The 18,936-nt window shown below is 41.3% G+C and overlaps 1 protein-coding gene across 1 annotated transcript in view; it reads left to right on the top strand.

The window, feature by feature from the left end:
* The first annotated feature begins 611 nt into the window (after positions 1 to 611).
* The window catches only part of LOC124306313 (cyclic nucleotide-gated channel rod photoreceptor subunit alpha-like), a 37,839-nt gene continuing 19,514 nt past the window's right edge, over positions 612 to 18,936 (top strand). The window contains exon 1 of the mRNA XM_046766870.1: positions 612 to 871. The gene's annotated coding sequence lies outside the window, so the exon portion shown is untranslated. The remainder of the gene's footprint in view (positions 872 to 18,936) is intronic.

Genomic DNA, 18,936 nt, shown 5'->3' with positions numbered 1-18,936 from the left:
CAGACCGGTTGTCGATTTATCGACATGCCAGATATCCAAAAAAGCCATCGAACCATTCCAGTGTCGAAATGTGTCTTCAGCCTTTAACGAAACGAAAATTTCTTTTTCAGGAAGAAGATTTGATGGTCAAAGCTCAGTGAGCTGGTGGATCCTGGTTATCTTTGGAAGTTGATACCAAAAGCGTGGCAAGACGAAGTCCAAGTGAGGACAAAAGCGCATCATCAAAGGTCGGACGTATTCGGAGCGGAGGTGAAAATCGAGGGTCATGGGCTGGTGAAGAGGCGGAGTCGAACCGCCGTGAGTCCAACCATGATGACAAGGCTTGGGCTCCGGTGACGTCAGTGGACTCTCGCTCGGCGAAGAGACAGTTCACCGAAGGGGGGTGGAAAAAACGAAGTCGAGTAGCCTGAACGGCGGGGGCCGTTTTGCCCGGCTGGTTAAGGTCGGGACGTTTATCCAGCGAACGTTGAACGGAGGGGACGGAAGCTGGATCACCTTCGAGAAATGTCGTCCAGCGCCAAACGGCTGGTGCTGTCGCTCCGAGGGCGCGGCGCCAGCGGTGGCGGCGAAGGCGGAGGCGGAAGAGGCGGCCGCGGGGACCTCGGCGACGGCCTCGGCGGCGGAAGCGGCAGCGGAGGCGGCAGCGGCTCCGGAAGTGGCGCTGTTGCCACCAGCGCTACGCGCCTCTGCCACTACGACAGTGGCCACGAACTCGACGAAATATCGGTCGTCGGAGTTGGGACCCGGAACGGAGAAAGCCTCACGCCAACTACCCCTTGCCACTGCAAATATGGAAGTGGACAAACACTCTACAGCGTTGCCACTTCCATTCCTCCGGCCCCAGCGATACCCGCCCCCAGAGTCGTCCCTGGTGAGTAAAGTCACCCACTAAAAGTAGAAAACAAATATCTTCTGTTGAACTTGCGAAATACGGCGTAGGAAGTTTTTTTTTTTTTTGAAGGGGTGGAAGCGGGAGGGTTTGTCAACGCATGACCAATGGAAAATGTTTATTGTCTTCAATGTTCCATTACACTGAGACTTGCTGACGGAAAATCACTGAAAAAAAGTATTTGAAAGCCACGAATTGCGGCCTTGAAATGAGGAAACAAAAACTTAGGGTCTTCCTGTTCGTACGAGTGGAGTTCTGAGAAAAACCATTTGCGATATGATGCAGATCACGTCCGAAAGACGAGATCCAAGACTTTCTTGAATCCTCAATGTACCCTTCAAGCTCCTGCAGAACAAATTTACGTATCTGAACCTCCCAAGAAACAAAATCAAATGCAAATAAAACAAAAAATAGACCTAACCCAAATGACTTCCAATTCATCAAAACTTCGTCCCAAGTTGGAGAAAGTCGAACGACAGTCTGGCAATTTTTTATTGAACAACTTTGAGAAAAATGCGTCAGAGTCCAATGTGAAACCCGTCTGAAATTACGACCTGATACGAACTGGCCTGCACTCGATATACCTAAATTTACCAATTCCAGACAAGGTTTAGAAGTTAGGATTGACGAGGGAGGACGATTGTTCATCGGTTGATTAGCGGAGGCTTGCTTAAGCCTTAATAATTTGAACCCCAGTTTTTGGTCGCAGCGGTGGGACGGTCGGAGTTCGCGAGTAAATTGTTGGCTGCCGGTGATGAATGTGGGTCTCGGAAATTTTAAACTATTGTTTACAAACCGAGAACCTCGTAGTGTGCGGTCGGTTTTCTCATTCACTAATTACTGTGCGGCCTGGGCAGAGGTTCGCTGAGCAAATAGGTATACCGGCTATCTCCAGCTCGTCTGCACGTTCTCGGTTCCGTGTAGCAGGCTAACTCACCCAAATTTCATCAGAATGTTCTCACAGAGCTTCTACTCCTTTTTTTCAATCTGTTCCGGTTCCTTTTTTTCGTCGTTTTCTTCCTCAGGCAAGTCGTTTCAAATTGATCCTTGTTGCCGTCGTGTAAATGCTGCCGGTATAAGAGACGCTTTCAATTTTTATGTCGAAGGACGAAGTATAAAGATTGTGATAAATACCGCTTACCCAAACTTTAACGTGGGTATGATCGTTATTTGTTAATATAACACGGCGTCTTCATAAGGCAAAGAATAGATGTATAAAAAATTATCTCATCTTCGAAGGTCGTAAAAAAGCGTTCGACCGTTATCGCGTAAGTAATACTGCGATGTTACCTTTGATCTTTATACATAAAAGAAAAATTAATAAGGCCAAATAAGCTTTTCATTATTTTTTTATTTTCCGTTTCTTATTCTTTTGACGATCTGAAGATTATTCTGATATCTTTTACGAGTTAATTTCTCCGTTACCTATAGGCACTTTTCCTCCTCTCATGCACCATCGGAAATAACAAATACAAAGGGAACAGGAAAATAGTCGCAGTTTTGAACATTGGTAATATAATATCGTTGTAGCATGTATAAAATCAGCTTCGAAGTTTCTTTAGTGCTTATTCTAGAAAAAAAATCAAAGTAGTTGTTGTCTTCCAAATAAAATATGAGCTACGGTGTATTCATTAAGGCTTGTTTTGAACGATCATTCGAGTACTTATTAGTTCAATACTAAAACACACGTTTCAGGCTTCATAAGTATTCATTCTGAAGGTAAACTTTAATGTTTGTATCAACGTTCATTAGGAATGAGAGCTCAAGGATCTCATTAGTGCTTGTTCCGAAATATCATTCAAGTGTTCCTTACTACACTTTCTAAAATAATACCCAATTGTTTGTTAGCGTTCGTTCACTAAGTACCCTTCACGTTATACATTTGTGCTCCTTCTATGAGTCCATTAGCAAACATGATATTTGTAGCTATACAAAAAATCTACTCGGATCATTAATTTTTTTTTTCTGTTTTTGTTGGTCAAAATATTTGTTCAAAGTTCTAAGTAGTAGTGCTGATTCACATAAGTGTAAGCGGGACTTTGATGAGAAATGGTTGTACATTAGTGCCTGCGAGATAACGGCTGAAAATGAAGGATGAAAGAATTTCGTTAAAGTTTGCGAAAGAGTCAAACATGCGTGTATGTGTATCGGAAAAAGTTCTACGGTACCTCGTGCGATAAGAGTACAAATCTTTGCTCGAGTGCGAAGAGTGGACTAGTAGGCAAACACTATGGAAAGTTGTTGAAATATACACGAATCAGTGAAGTTTCCGCGTCCCCGCAGCACCACCAACAGCAGCCATACTCTGTGTGGTTATAAATATTTTACTGTGTACGTCGGCACGTGTAACCGTCGCACAGACGACCGATCGCATTCCCCCCTTGTCCAATAAAATCCACCCCACGCTATTTCGCGGGTCTGGCTATTCTGCCGGAATATAGGAGAGTAATCGATCAGCCTGCAGATTTTTCGCCAGTTCCTTTTCCATTTCTTTTCCTATTTTCCACTCCGCAAATTTTCTGAGAATTGCTAGCACATATTGCAAGGGAATATTACGATGTTAAAAATGCGAAAAACATTGTCTTTTTCTTTTGCATCCGATAAAAATTTGAGGCGACTAAATAAAAAACAGTTCAAATTTAAATGAGACTTGGATCCGAGTATCGGAGGTTAAATGCAGGGAACTGGTGCAAATAATCTGATTTTTTCGGGGTATTACAAAGAGAATGGTAGGGGCGAAACGATTCGAAGGGTAGGAGATGTACGAGTGGAGAGTCAGAAGAACGTGAATTATTGACTGAAGCATTGACGACGACATCCCGGCGAGTCATGCAGAACCGGACCACTTTTGAAGGCAAAGTGCCTCTCTGCGATCCACGCTCCTCCTTCTCACCCCATTCCTAAGACATTGTTATTCCAACGTACCGATGTACGAATGTACCTTTTTACAGATGCGAGCTGAAACACAGAGTGAAAATCACACTGCATGGCAAATTTCTATGCATAGATTGTATGCAAATGTGTAAATATTGTTATGGTACGTACGTTACACAGAATTCCGCGATCTCAAATTCACTGCACACGACGTTAAATGAACCACGAACATCTAGATAGCACACAATAAAAATCTCGGCACTTTCTTTTTCCGATTAATGCATTAGTTTTTATTACGTCTAAATTCGTATACTTTTCTATCTCCATCTTTTCCCGACTGGTAATACAAATTCAAGGTAAAATTTCCTCAGCTGAGAACGGAAAACAAAGAAACTTTTTCTCATACTTTCCGATCACATGTTTCATTTAATTGTCAGCTTTGGAAGATTTTTCCACCCGTGATTCGTAGATTTCTCAATTTTTTTTTTTTTTTCTTCTCTTCATCAACTAAAAGAAAGAAAAACAAACGGACAACCGATCCGAAGGGTAAAAAAATGTCTGGCTTCTTTTTGACTACCAATTCTCCCACATCTTCGTATATACAATTCGAGATTTTAATTTCAGCCAATTTCCGATCTATACCTATAGATTATTCAATTTTTCATTCTAAGTATAGAGAGCACCGTGAATTTCCAGGTATAGTCCTTCGCGTCGGAAATCCTAATTAAATTTTGATAGACATTCATACATAAGCATACATAATATATTGTGACATATACGTATAGGTACACATATATACAGGGAGAGAAGTTGGGATGCCAGAGAAATCCTGCAGTAACGTAGATGCAGCGTGTGTGTGTGTGTGTGTGTGTATATATATATATATATACACACACACGCCGTATCTACGTCATATATATACAATATAATATATATACATACAGCGTATTGGCTACTTGCCAGAATATATCCGGGAATAGTAACGGGCCCGGTTTCAGGTTTGGGGGGCGGAAGATAGGCAGCGATAGGTGAGCCAGCCTAGCTAGCTCACTAGGTAACTGGCTTCCTGCCAGCTCTGTCGATACCGCAGTCGGCAGGCCTGAACCAGGCGAACTCGAGATTCCTCCCCCTTCTGCGACTTGCAGTTTGTGATCAACCGAGTTCGCTGGATTCGGGAGAGGTATACTGTACACACGATATATACTGGACCATAAAACGCGTCTGCGTGCCGTACTTGCGTGAAAAATATAGTCGCTACCCCTTCTGCCCCGCTTCGCCCCTTTTTCTTCCAATGTCATTTGGAATATTTCACCAGCAGTGCTAAAGTTCAACTGTGACACAATGATCTACGCACTGCGCTTGTCCCGCGCTTTTTTGCCCGCAGTGTAATGCGCACGCAACGATTTCTAACCTAGAGTTACGGTTGAAGTCATGATTGACCACACTTGCGCAATGTGTGGTTTATTTATTTTCTTGTGGAACGGTATGGAGTAAAACAAATGTTTGTCGATATGTAAAAGCATTTTCACCTGATGCAGAAAAAGCAGAAGGAAGAAACATAGTATCCGATAAGAAAATAGTACTTTACGATACCAGTGCACCAAGTACGTGATTCTCGCACGAGTGTAGTTTCTTGGCCGAGCGAAGCATGGATAACAAAAACACGAGTGCGAGGATCACGTACGCGCACGCGTATCGTATACTATTTTTTGTAACATTTGTAATTGGAAGTTCGGTTCGAGAAAATTGTAAACGCAGTAGTCCAACCTGAACATAGACGCGTTGCTGTAACACATCGGATGCAGTCGTAGTCACGACTCGTCACATCCGACGGCGCTACTTACGTTTCATTTTCTCAGATTAGCGTGCGGGAATAAACATTACCTAGCAGTTTTCCAACATTACCTAACAGTCTTGGAACTGTTGGGGAATCTGTCGCTTCGCGCACCCTCTATGGTGCACGAAGTCCAACCTTCCATGCAGGTGTTATAAAAAAATAATTTTCAAATTGACCAAAAAATTATGACGTTATGTCTCTAACGCAGCTCGCTGTGTTGCCGTTTGGGACGTTGATCAGTAAAACAGTGATGCGGGAAATTCAACGTTCGACCGTAAATTGATGCATTCTTATTAATCGCTTTATTGGATAATAAATACAAGGAGAATTGACGAATATAACCTGAAAGTAACTGTTTACATTACAAATCATCAGAACGAGAGTGAGAAGAACCGAGGATTGAGTTGAGAAATGAGCTCGGTTGTTTTTTTCGTTGCATTTATCAGCCAAGAGAGGTGTAAAGATTTTGGGGATAAAATTACCGTCGTTTTTATTGGATGCGACGGTTAAGTACGTATGAATAGATAGGCGGGCTTACGGACCTTATATATCTTTGTGGGGGTTTGTGAAAAACGTGTCTGTTGGGAAATAGGGAATGGAGGTAAATCACCAGTTTGAAGTATTAGGACTTACGAAGAGACAAAAGTCTTGCGATCACGAACTTCTGTGTCCAACGCCCCTATCCTCCAGCCCCCAACATGTCTACCGCTTTCTCACTCTCGAGGGATTTGATAAAAACGCGAGCAGACCGTATAACACATGATATTTTTCCAACTCCATGCCATAGCCGAGACTGTGTGAGTGCATAAAACTGAACAATGCGCAATATTCGTCCTTAGAGACGAAAAGAAAAACAGAAGAAAACCTTAAGCTGGAGAACAAAGAATTAGAGGATTACACACGAACTTGTCTGGTGATAGTTATAGCTTGAAACGTGTAACTGAAACGATGTTCGGGCTTAAATTGAACATTCAAATAATTAGAAGATTGCAGTTTCTTGTTTGGTACTTGAAAACTGAATGGAGAATAAAGTTATACGCGGTACCGAGGCACGACGGGCCAGTTAAAAAAATTTGCCAAAAACAAAAACAACCGTTTTTTCAATATTGAGATATTATTAGAGGTTTGTTTAATATGTGCTAAATTGAAGAATGCAACATTTTTATAGGACAAACAATTTTTTTTTTTCAAGATTTTTCTAAAAATGATATTTTCGATAAAGGCCATTTGTTCCGGAACGTAAATCTTTTGGTCATAGATATTTATAAATAATCAATGATTTATTCAATATAGGAAGAATTAAAGGAACTGCAGAGTTATTAAAAAAAGAATTGTAAAACTTTTGGAGTGGGTCCGTCGTGCCTGGATTTTTTTTTTCAATTATGGCAAAATAATGATGAATTTGTTCGAGATAGAACAAAACAACGTGTACCCGGCGCTCAAAAACCAGAAAAAATAATTAGGAGCTTACGCGGTCCGTTGTGCCGTACGTTCCCTCATATAACTGCTAAGAGAGTATTTCAGACTTCTGTGGTTCAGGCCTTTAGAATTTATAACTTTTCATATCCAATCTTGAGTTGCAAGTGTTTTGAGGGTTTAATCTTGAATCTCGGAACAGTCGTTTACCTTGCGTTGACGGCAATAAGGAAAAGCAATAAGTCGCGATGGTCTCTGACCCTTAATGTATGATACGTTCTGTACGTATACCGGGACTATATGCGGGTGATTTTACGATACAACGTCAGACCCTCGAGACCAAGACGGCAGAGGTTGAAGCTAAGAAGGGACTGAGATGGAGGAAGCAACCAACGGTATAATAAAAGTATTTACGTCAGTAATACGTCCCCTCCCTCCAGCCCCCCCCCCCCCCCCCCCCCCTCTCTTCTCATCTCTCACCGCCGAGCGAGAGAGATGGAAAGAAGTGAGATCCTCGAACCTGGTTTGCCAGGCGCATTCAATATAAACTTGGACTGAACTTAAGTGCCACTTCAATTTCCACTGATCGTTGATCCGTCCCTTGCCTTTCCGCCCTCGTTGCACTTACTCCAATTTCGTCGTCCGCTCGGATACATATAATACAAAGGTATGTATTACGTCAACCAGCGTGAGCGCGTCTTGCGGCAGGGAAATTACTTTTTTAACAGATCGTACAGTTCTGAAATCTCACACTTCAATCTAAGAACAACTGGGCTTTTACAGATGCCCTCATTATCGTCGATTCGGCGCGAAGTTTTTAAAAAATTGTACAAAAAACCTTTGACACCTTCTCAAACACCGGGCACGGATGAATGATATGACGTTAAGTGATCGACTGATAGTTTTAGGTAAATATTATCGGTATCGAGGTACAGAAAACTTCGTGCAAGGTATTACGACATTTATTTTGTCGAGTTAAGTTGATTTGTTGTGAAAAAGAGGCGAAAGAAAGGTACTTTTAAAATTAAATATCGAGATACACGTTTTCGGCCACGAGATAGCGTCCTTTGATATTTCAGAAACCATTAGAAGACTGATCGGGATTTCGCGTTTACTTTCACGTCTGTACCGAAACAATACGATTGTGAAATGCTTGGAGAAACGTCAGCTGCGCTTCGCCATTTTCAAGATTGTTGGCACTTGTTGTACACGCCGTGCTTAACGATACTCCATAATGATCGCAGCCAATAAGTGAACGGTAGTCCAAGCTGTTTGTTCGTCGTAAAAAATTTACTTTGAGCACGAAACCCTTGACCCTATATAATCCTTCTCCCAATGCCCCTCGGCGATTAACTCACGTTTCAAAAGTTTTATCCCCGCCAACTTAGCGCCATGAGGGAGAAACGAGGAAATGAATTTTTACTTATTCATGCGTTAAGGGTTTTTCTTCACAGCCTTTCTACCGTTCTTTTGGCAAAACGAATCCCGTTGTAAACGACGATGCTCATTCGGACGGATAAAATTTCAAGGTTAATATCAGAATCCGAAAGAAAAAAAAAAAGAACAAGACAGGTACGAGAAAATGAGAGTAAATGGCCGCGAGGGGGTGGGGGCAGGGGGGGGGGGCGCAAAAACAAAGAAAAACAAATATGATAATAAGATGAAACGAAATAAAAACTTCCCACATCGCACCTGCCACGGTCCGTTATATCTCATTTTCAAGTAAGAATAAACAAGGGTGACTCCGGGTGTCTAGCACAATGCAGAGAGATCATCCTCACCCTCTCCTTCTCTTTTCCCAATCCTTCTCTTCCGCCGCGTCTCACCGTCGTCTCAAGAATTCAGTACCAGATTCTATATATAACTTTATACAGCACACATTTATGTACATATATGTATGTGGGGGGGTGGGGATGTGCGCAGTACCAAATCCTCGCGGTTGCCTTATTGTTAGGTAACCCTCTTCCTCTCCGACCCCTCGCTCCATTTTCTCTCCTGTCTCGTCACCCCTTGGCAAAAGATAAATATTTACCCTTATATACGTGTACATACATGTATGATGTACATGTTACGCGTATGTATGCATGTATGAGCATATAAGCAGAGAGAAGAAAAGAGAGAAAGTGAGATCGAAGAGTGAATTGAATCACGCAACATACCGACGTACAATATCGATGGTTCTTTCGACACCGGACACAATTTTTCACGACATCGTCGGCAATTTTTTTTTTTTTGTAATGCCAAAACACCTCGTTTCGTGTTTTGCAAATCACACCTCAAGCAATTTGTTACAGTTGTGTGAAGGTTGATTTATCTTCTAGGTAGTTGAGTGTTGGGACAAAATAAAAACGACAAATTATCAAAAATATATAATTTCACGGAATACTTTTTTTTCAAACCGATGAATCAATTTATCATATAATAAATGACACTGGTACAATACCACACAAAATACCGTGAAAATGTGAAAAAGATTGAATAACAAGTAAAGTGAGAAGAAATATTCAACGTTCAACGTGCTTTTTTCTTTCGCTCTTTTTGTTTCGGCTTTGTTCTTTCTTCTTTTCCTCCGTGTTGGAGTAATGAACCAATTATTTCCGGGTTCTCCGTCTTCAACGTTACCTACCTATAGGATATAGGTATATGTGTAGGGTACAACCTGGAGCCAGGAGCTATAATACTGCCATTATTCAACCGAGCCAAAGCAGCCGGCCTGACCCACGTTTGCGACGCGGCCGTAGATATCACTCGAAACGCGATGAAATGCTGCGAATTCGGGAATTTTGGATCCCTCCACCCCAATTTCAATGGGACGCCTCACGTCCCACGAGGACTAAATACAAAATTGAACCTTCGTCCAGGGAATTGTCGTAACCGCAAGCGAGACGAAATTATCTACACGGTTTGCTCGTTTCGCCAATTCTTTTCGAGAATTCATCACCCATGATAGCAAAAAGCGCCGGGATAAAAGAAATACGAGCCCCAACGTCTCTGCTATTATCGATTTTACAAATAGCGGTATAACTCATTTTTGTCCTATCGTAAATCAGGAGAATCATGAAATCGTGACCTCTCTAGTTTTTTTGCCGATTGAGTGTTTCGACTAAGTTCACGGTGTTCAATTTTTTTATTTTTTTAATTTTTTTTTTTATGCAGCGTGGACACATCATGTTTTATATATGGCATAATTTTCTGCCTGCCTAAATTGACTCGTGCAGTGGTATCGGTAACGTTGATACGCCAGACGCACATGTGGCATGATAATTAATAATGCCAAGTGATGTGGTTACTCGGCTACGTTTAAATGCATGATAATAATTCTGGCAGCGAGAGAGCAAGTGACCCCCGTGATGCGGTGGCTGACCTCACGCCGGGTTATACCACTCGGTTGGTTTCTGCGGCTCGTCAAGTTGCGGTATAAGCATCAAGGGTCATGCTTTTGACTAACAATAAGTAGCCGAATATTACAGTACGGGAGCTTTGGAAGATAGGGGAGCATGCTTTGGTGAAATTTTACTGCACAGCTTACGTCCCAGAGAATTGAGGGCAAGACGATTTTTCTTATTAAAGATTTTTTATCCCTAAAAACGTGCTGTCGTACATTGTTTATCGCGATTTCCGTATCAAGGTATCCTCCAACGGTGTTTCGATCACTATTTCTAGTTCTCACCTCGAAATACATAGAAATTGATACCCAAAAATGCATTCTCAGTGATTGTTTGATTCGAACGAAGCAGGATCCGCGATTTTTGTGAAAAATCCAAGGTTTTCATTACAGCGAAACCTCAATTAGTGGGTATTTCATTCTACGTATATTTGCACGCAGAATTGAGTGCGACTGGTCTCGTAGCCCTCGGAGGAACAATTCTGGTGATGCGATAAAAAAATTAGCCTCAGATCAACGTGTGATTTTGAGTAAAGTTCAATTCAAGTAAATCTGGTGTTCGATAAATTTGGTAAACCTTCGGGTCTCTTTGAATGGCTATCAAAGACAACTCGTAGGGCAAAATCCGCCTGAATATCATTATGCTAGACAATAGATTCTGTCCGAGGGGTTGGAGCGAAATAGTTTTAGAGAAGTTCTTGCAGGAAGGGGCTGCGGGGACGCCGGCGAATACTCGGGTCAAAGTCACCGTCACCCCCGTCAGATTTCGAGAATAAGTTCATTTACCCGTGAATAATCCTGGCCTTGTTCTACCTCTAATGAGCCTAAAACCAATTATGAGGATGTCAAACAGTTCTATGAAAACGAGATTGAGAATTTAGCTGGAGGAAGGATTTTCTTATCAATAGAAAACCAAAAACGAACTGACTATAATATTTGAACCATCGTACGACATCTTGTATTTAAATCGTCAGGATTCAACTTGAATTTTTTCCCTTGCTGTTCCTGTAACCAAACTCACATGTATGGTTATTACCTTTTTCATTTCATATTTGTTTTGCTACCGTTAGTTCGTTTTTTGCCAACGTGTTTGCGAGCTGGTTTTCAGGTTCTACGGTTACAGGGGGTCGTCATACGTGCTCCCTTTCGTAAACACTGAATAATTAAAAAATGCGTATCCTGGCAAAGCGACCGGTGCGACTCACCACGCGTTATGATAGCTGGGCATTCATTGTCAGCCAAACCGCCGTGTGACAAAATATATTAAAGTCAGCGAATTGGTAGTAAAAGGCTCACCCTCGGTTAGTCTCATGTAGAGTTAGATACCAAATTTAGCGCCATTCCGCACTCGATTCATAAATGTATTGAAGATTGAAGATTGTCAGAAATTGGAGTCGCGAGTTAAAGAAACCGTAAAGCTCGACATGGAATCTGAGATAGAAAAGTAACCTGAATAAACGAAAGGCTGTTAATCTAAAAACATTTTAGAATTTCTGATGAATTCGAGATATCGATGAAACGTTCTTTGGTTTCCAAATTTATATTCTTATCTGACTGAAATTCAAGAATTAATACTAATTCCCGTCTCGAACCAAATTTAGATCAGAGATAGCTTCGGTGAACTGAGCAAGCGGTGGACAGCATTGATTTTTATCCATATCCGGGACGCTTGTTTGAGGAACCCAAGCCGGGCGGACAGCCACGGATTTATACCCTGGTCTGTAGCACAGGGAAATTCGCAAACATAAAATAGGCACGACGGGCTCGGAGTTTCATCTCCCAGCTCCGTGGATGGAAAGGCGGCTATGACAACGCAAGCGGCCCGAGTCCGTAAATAGTTAAAAAGGCAGCTGACAACGCAAGTTGTCCGAGTCCGTGAATCCAACTAGCTAACTAGTGGGGGGTGTTTTTTATCGGCAAACCCAATTATTTTCTCCCCCCTACCAGTAGGAGGAATTCCTTTTCCATTATTTCCCATTGCAGGAGAAATAGTAAATTGCGTACCAAGAAGGCAAATTACGTCCTTTTGCGCCAGCGACAATTTGCAATATGAAAAATACTTTGGTTCCAAGTTGCACACGTTACTTTATATAACAAAAGTGTGGTTTACAAGTTTATATTTACAGAGAAATTCAGGAAAGAGTATTTTTAAGTACTAGAACGTAAAAGTGCACTATTACGTATTCCGACGCACTGCTTTTTTACTGTCGCTGGAAGTATTACTTTGCGTACAGAACGCAGGCAACGAACGAGGCGCGTAAAGCATACTAGTGCTGTATAAAAACCTTTAATTCCAAAATTTCTCACAAGCCAGCGGCCCCCCAAATTCCGCGAAGGTTACATTTACTTACGAGGTAAAGTAAACTGCCGGGTTGATGAAAGCGAGAGCGAGGAGCAGTACTTGATGACTCAAAAGGTTTCCGACTTCGGTACTAACGAAATGATGAAAATATTTAATACGGTGATACAGAAGCTGTAATTGAGAATAACCGGTACAAATTTTTTATTCAATCCAAAATATACGTGCACCACATTAATTGCAAGTAAGCGTAAAAGACAGGACGGAACGACAAGTTTTCAAGATACAAAATGAAAAAAAACAGAATAATAATTAACGAAGTGTGTTGAACAACGTCAATTTTGTTGTCATCGAATTTTTTTTTCCAATTTACAGCAGGAACCTATCGTGAATTCTGACCTAGTTATGGTGATCAAGAAATGAGAGAGTATTTCCAATAATACCCGAATATGACATTTTTTTTAAAGCTATGAGCCATAAATAATATGCTCCGTGGCTATGGCTATCACTAAACTGCGAATAACTAATATAAAAGCCTGAAAGTATAATATTTATGAGCAAATTGAGTTGCCGGTTGAAATTGTGTGTTCAAAAATGAAACAACGTTGTAAAAATTTCAGCGTGTATAACGCAACTGAAACGAAAATACATCTCTGATACGAAAATGTCAAACCTAGTCGAATAAAAAAAATTAAAAACGATGACAGCAAAAAACCTAAATGCTAATTATGCCATCGAGCGGTCGATGCAACGGGACAGAATTCGATTAAAGAGCTGGGTAAACGTAGTTAAAAACTGAAACCGGATTACGTCCGTGAAAAGTTAGAAGCGGTGAGACATGGTCGGATGCTGTTTGCGTACCCGGTTCAATCAGTCAAGGATAAACGTACATCGTAAAGTTTTTAGTTATTTCATAATAATATCTAATCACCGTGGCTAAAACTCGGAGCCAATTAGCCTTCGCAGTTGATTTGGAGAAACATCCCGTCAGACGTCGTCAAAGCGCGTGCAGATGTTGCGTAACTAATGGAACGGATACGAGGAGTACAAAGAGAACGCGATGGCTTAAGCAAAAGGTTGTTGTAATAAGTATAATCCGATAAGATAAGAAGATAAGAAGATAAATCTCACCGAAGGAAATGAACAATAATTAATTTCCTGGTACGATTGCTCACACGGTAAATACGTTAAATTTTCAGCCCCTAGTTGTAATTGTTGGCGAAAACATATACTGGGAGTTTTCGGTAAATGTTCCTGACGGGAATAATGTTTTGCCGGTATTATATATAGGCAACTGAAGTTACATTTTACACTCGGTAAGTGCCTCGAATGTAACTTTGGTTACCTATCTTCTGGCGAAACATTGTTTGCGTTAGGACGCTTCACCGAAAACTAAATGTATATTTCAAATTCACGAAAAAAATTTGTTTTTCCGATGCTGCTGAGAATCTGTTAAAAAATCGATGTCATATCCGTAAAGATCGGAGCATTCTAAACTAACAACCGGGCTCAAAACAGAAAGGGATGGAAATTAGAGGGCAAGAATTCTTCGATGGGAACAAAATTTAATAACCTATTCATCAGGCAAGGTAAAATTGCCTATACACAGTTCAGCAATTCCAACACCGTGACAAAGAAACGGGTCTGTAATTTGCGCGCCCTGACACTCCAGATCGCTATTATTTTATAATTATCGTAGCGCATAGCTGTGCCTCCCTTAGCCGTCATTAACTCGAGTATAATCGGCGGGAGAGTCACAATTCCGGCTATATATACTCGGCAAACTAATTCCCAAGTGTAAACGCGGGCACTGTGTACCCAATGCAGGGTCTCAACCAGAACTCAAGTCAATCATTCGCTCGATGCGCCAGAGCGCGCTGTTCTGTGCACCGAGAAACGGAGGAGAGAGAATTAAAAACTAGTATATATCCTCTTCGCTGCAGCTACCGAGCTATTCTCAGCCCCCGGTTTCACCCCAAAAATTATATGCCGCGGGTTCACGCTTTGCCTGCACGGTTCTGAATGCCCACCGAGCCGCGCCTTTTAATTAACACGGAACAAGTTGGTGGTAGGTTTCACGTGGGAAGTTCCGCCCACCGCTTTATCTTTTAACCATCACAGCCCCAGGTGTATGTACGTTTCAGACTTCTTTGCCTTCTATTCCGACTTATATTTCCATCTAATACTTCGTTCGACCGAACCGAGTTTATCCCACCGCTGTCACCAATTTCTTTCGTTCGATCAAAATATGCCAACTCTTCGGGATTTCGATTCCATTCTGCCCTAAGGGCGGGGTAGGAACAAGAATATTGTATTTCAGACTGCTTTGATCGTGTGTTACAAGGGTATATGCCAGCAGACGGCGGAAAATGCGGGTGAATTTTTGGCAATTCGAAACTCAATAACCAAGTATTCAATTTCATTGAGACCTGTTTTATCGAAGAGTGTGTAGATCGAGCTTTGCATACATATTTCTTTATCACAATCTATCGGTAAGAAGCATTGTTGTCGACTAACGTCGAGCTGTTCCCTGAATGTCAGTGACGTATTTTTTGATGCCGGCAATTTCTCAAAAACTTTATCCAAATTTCATATTTTTTTGTTTAATAAATATAATAGTCGTAAATTTTTTACGAAAAATCAAATTTTTACTTTAAACGATCACCTTTGTAACGCGGGCGCTGCAAAACATGTCACCTACCGAAACAGTTGATGTTATTGCTAGAAACAATGCTTTTTATCAATCGACTCTAATATTTATTTCAAATGTTGACGAAGCTACACACTATTGAATAAAACAAGCCCCCATTGAGTAGAATCGTTGTCGAGGTATGATTCTTCAAAATTCACCCACTTTCGTAGCCATCTACACCTACATCCACCATTGTGAACAATGCCAGTGATTTATTACTGCAAATCAAGCGGAAGAAAAAATGCGACAACGTAAAAAAATTCTCTTTCTCCTCATTATCTTCTCTCCACCTATATTTATCGAGGGAAATACGTCAACGCCACGTTATTTCGTACACGCGTGTATACATTGAAATTTTATTCCTCGATAAGGGTGGAGTGGAGGAAAAGGGGGTGGCAACTCTGTGACGGCAATAATGGGCGTATCATGGAAGCTCGAATTTGTCGCGGTAGCTCGGGATAAGAGCCGTTGTGAAATATGGCCTGAAAGCCGGCTGGCAGATTCTCAATTCTAGCTTTGAGCATCCACCGCGAGACGCCAGTCAGTTTCATCCCTTCTTCTCTCCCTTATTCATGATTTATGCACGCCAATGGGTGAACCCCGTTCACATTTACAGCTCCGTGCGCACCGTTGCGAAGCTCCGGATGTGCTGTGCGGAAATCTTTCAGGAACAATGGGGAAAAATAGTTCAACAAAAAACTTACCCGATGAACATTTATATATGATAAATTCGCCATTACATTCCATCATTTTTTTTTCTCACTTTTCGCGTGTATTATTCGTTGTAAGATTTTTCACGACTCTTTTCGTAAAACGATTTTCCGAATCCCCGTAGTCGTGAATATCTCCCAAGAAACAAGTCATGCTTGGAATTATGCTCTTTATATTTTTCTTCACGAAGTAATACGATCAGGGAAGATGGAGAAGGAGGAGGTGGAAATACAATCTTGACAGAAATCGAGTTTACTAATTCAAACCGTAAAACATACTGTGTCATGGCTTTAATACATTAAAATTGTAAATGCATACATAGAAGATTATAAATATTTCATCAGCTTGAGAATTCTTATGAGAATAATTTTTCTTTTTTTTTTTATATTTATTTCTTACGAGTTATTCAGGTTTGAGAAGAGGGCGGATTTTCGTTCGTTGAAAATACCCACACAGTAACGTTTCACCGTTTTATTTTTTTCACCACTTTCTCTTCTTACTTGCAAATAAGTTTCATAACGTATTCTGTCGCGTAGTTCGACACTTTTTTATTTCCCCTCCTTTTATTTCCTTTCTGTTTGCGGCCATCACCCATCCTCTTTTCACCGCCCTCTTTTTACTCTGTTATTGCTTTCGATGTCGGTATAACCTGGTACAGCACCAGGGGCAACAGCGTGGCAAAGACATCCCTGGGGAAGGTGCGTTCTCGATGATAAAAACAAGAAGGTCCCGAAGCCCGCGAATAAATTTTATCGAAAACAATCTAAGAGGCAGTAAGTTTGTGGTTCCCAATCGCGTTTTATGCACTCAGTCTCACCCTGAAATACCCTTCCCAACATCACCCAATATTACTCAGGAAAATTACTATAAAATTACTATACTATCAGTCCGAAATTCATGCCAGCTCGTTCGAACTTCCCTGACGTTATTCTCCATGAAAACCGAGGCGATTTTCACCAAAAAGAAATTTCGAGACTCCGACAGCTTTCGAACAGCGGCATGTCCAAGCTTTTCAAATACAACAACGCGTGTGCTACTAACGGTGGTCTCCTGAATCACGAGAATCGTTACTCTCCGCGATGATTGACGGAACCTCGAATCACTTGATTCCAGCGACTGTCAAGTCCGGAACTTTCTTGCTGAATATCTCGGGAAAAATCTAACCAACTAATGCAATTGTATGTATTCAAGTTATAAGGTATAACTTTCACGATGATAGAAAAATTTATGCTCATGCGAATTGCGTTGCTGCAGAAATATTCTTCTCCGTTTTCCAATATCCGCATATCGCTCGATCTGCACACGTGCCTCGAGCTTTTATTCCGACTCGCTTTTCTCGAATGTAATATAACCTGTAACTTATTCGCATGTATGTTCCCTTCGCTTCGACTTAATATACATGTACATATACTCGAACCTGGAATCGATAAAAACTTTTGCACGATTCTTAAGCTGTATAGAAAACGGAGTGAAAAGAAAGAAAGAGGAAGATACACGCAACTGACGGTTCAACAAAGCGAGTTTTGCGTGAGAATTCATAATCTGCATAGATGTTTAGCCGGCAAACGTTTTGTACTCTCCCCGCCATGTTGTATTCAGAGATACATTTTGTTGTTTTGGATCACGAGTTATTGCGCCGGTTAAAGACAGCACGTATTGAAAAGAGGGCGGTAAATACGCAATACAGAGTAAAATTTATAAAAATAATTCATCCCGGATGAGAATAACGACTATAGGATGAGATGGGCGATGCTACAGATACAGCGGTCCAGGAATGTTTCTTCGGTTGGAACTTTTCCCTGGAAATTTCTTACAGCGTCTTTTGTCTCATGCCAACCGTGCCTGAGCCTATGTGTCTCTTGATATCTCATGGTGTATGGTTTTTTCTTCGTGTATACAGGTTCGAGTTCATTCCTGGCCACTGATACTGCGCCCTCGCCCTTCCCCGCCCGACTTAAGCCGAAACTTTATAAATTATTGTGCGATACTTACCAACAAGTTATTAATCCGTCTCCCTCTTGCTTCTTGCATTCCCTGTTTCTATCTTCCTCAGCCTTCGTGTCTACCACAGACCGCGGGACTGAACTTCCTAATTGAATTATGACGTCTCAGACGAACTCACTTTGCAGCTACGCATCTAATCTGAAAACAACCACGGAGAGAGGAGTTTACGGTAATGCGTTCAAACAATCAAACTCGGAAATTTAATTCAAAATTTATGGCATTTTCAAATTTTTCACATCTCGAACCGCGTGCGGTTAGTTCCCTCGTATATATTCTCTTGGACAGAAGAAAGTATTTTTTCACGTCGGCCGCAGCCCATGGAAATAAATAAATTAAACCAAAATCACCGAAACCCACACGTGTAAACAAAAAGTGAAGAAGGAATATACATAATCCATAAAAACGTGTTACTTGAGCCGCGAGGGAAAAAACATTCTAGCATCGAAAGAGCTGGCGGATGAAAAGGAAAAAAAAGAAAAAAAAATTGAAAACAATACATGAAACTAGAGACGTTTTTTTTTTTTAATTGTTTATGGGTCCAACGGGGTCAAGGGTCGCAAACCGTGTATTCATTGAATCGCTAACGGTGTTACGGCTAATTTGTTCCCCGCTTAGGTAATTACGTAGAGTGCGCTATTCAGGCACTAAAACGTGGACCAAACGCCCTTGATAAAGGCTCGAGGCATATAAAGCCCAGACTCGATAGGAGCACCGACTACATGCACGTATAGCATGGTCTGTGCTCAACGAGCAAACATTCGTATCCTTGTCCCCAGAATCGGGAGCAACACTGAGCAGTATGTATCGATTACAAATGAATAACCCCCTA

This window comes from Neodiprion virginianus, chromosome 5 (genome assembly GCF_021901495.1).
Source record: "Neodiprion virginianus isolate iyNeoVirg1 chromosome 5, iyNeoVirg1.1, whole genome shotgun sequence".
NCBI lineage: Eukaryota > Metazoa > Arthropoda > Insecta > Hymenoptera > Diprionidae > Neodiprion > Neodiprion virginianus.
Note: the sequence above shows the minus strand (reverse complement) of the source record. Positions and strands in the feature narration are given on the sequence as shown.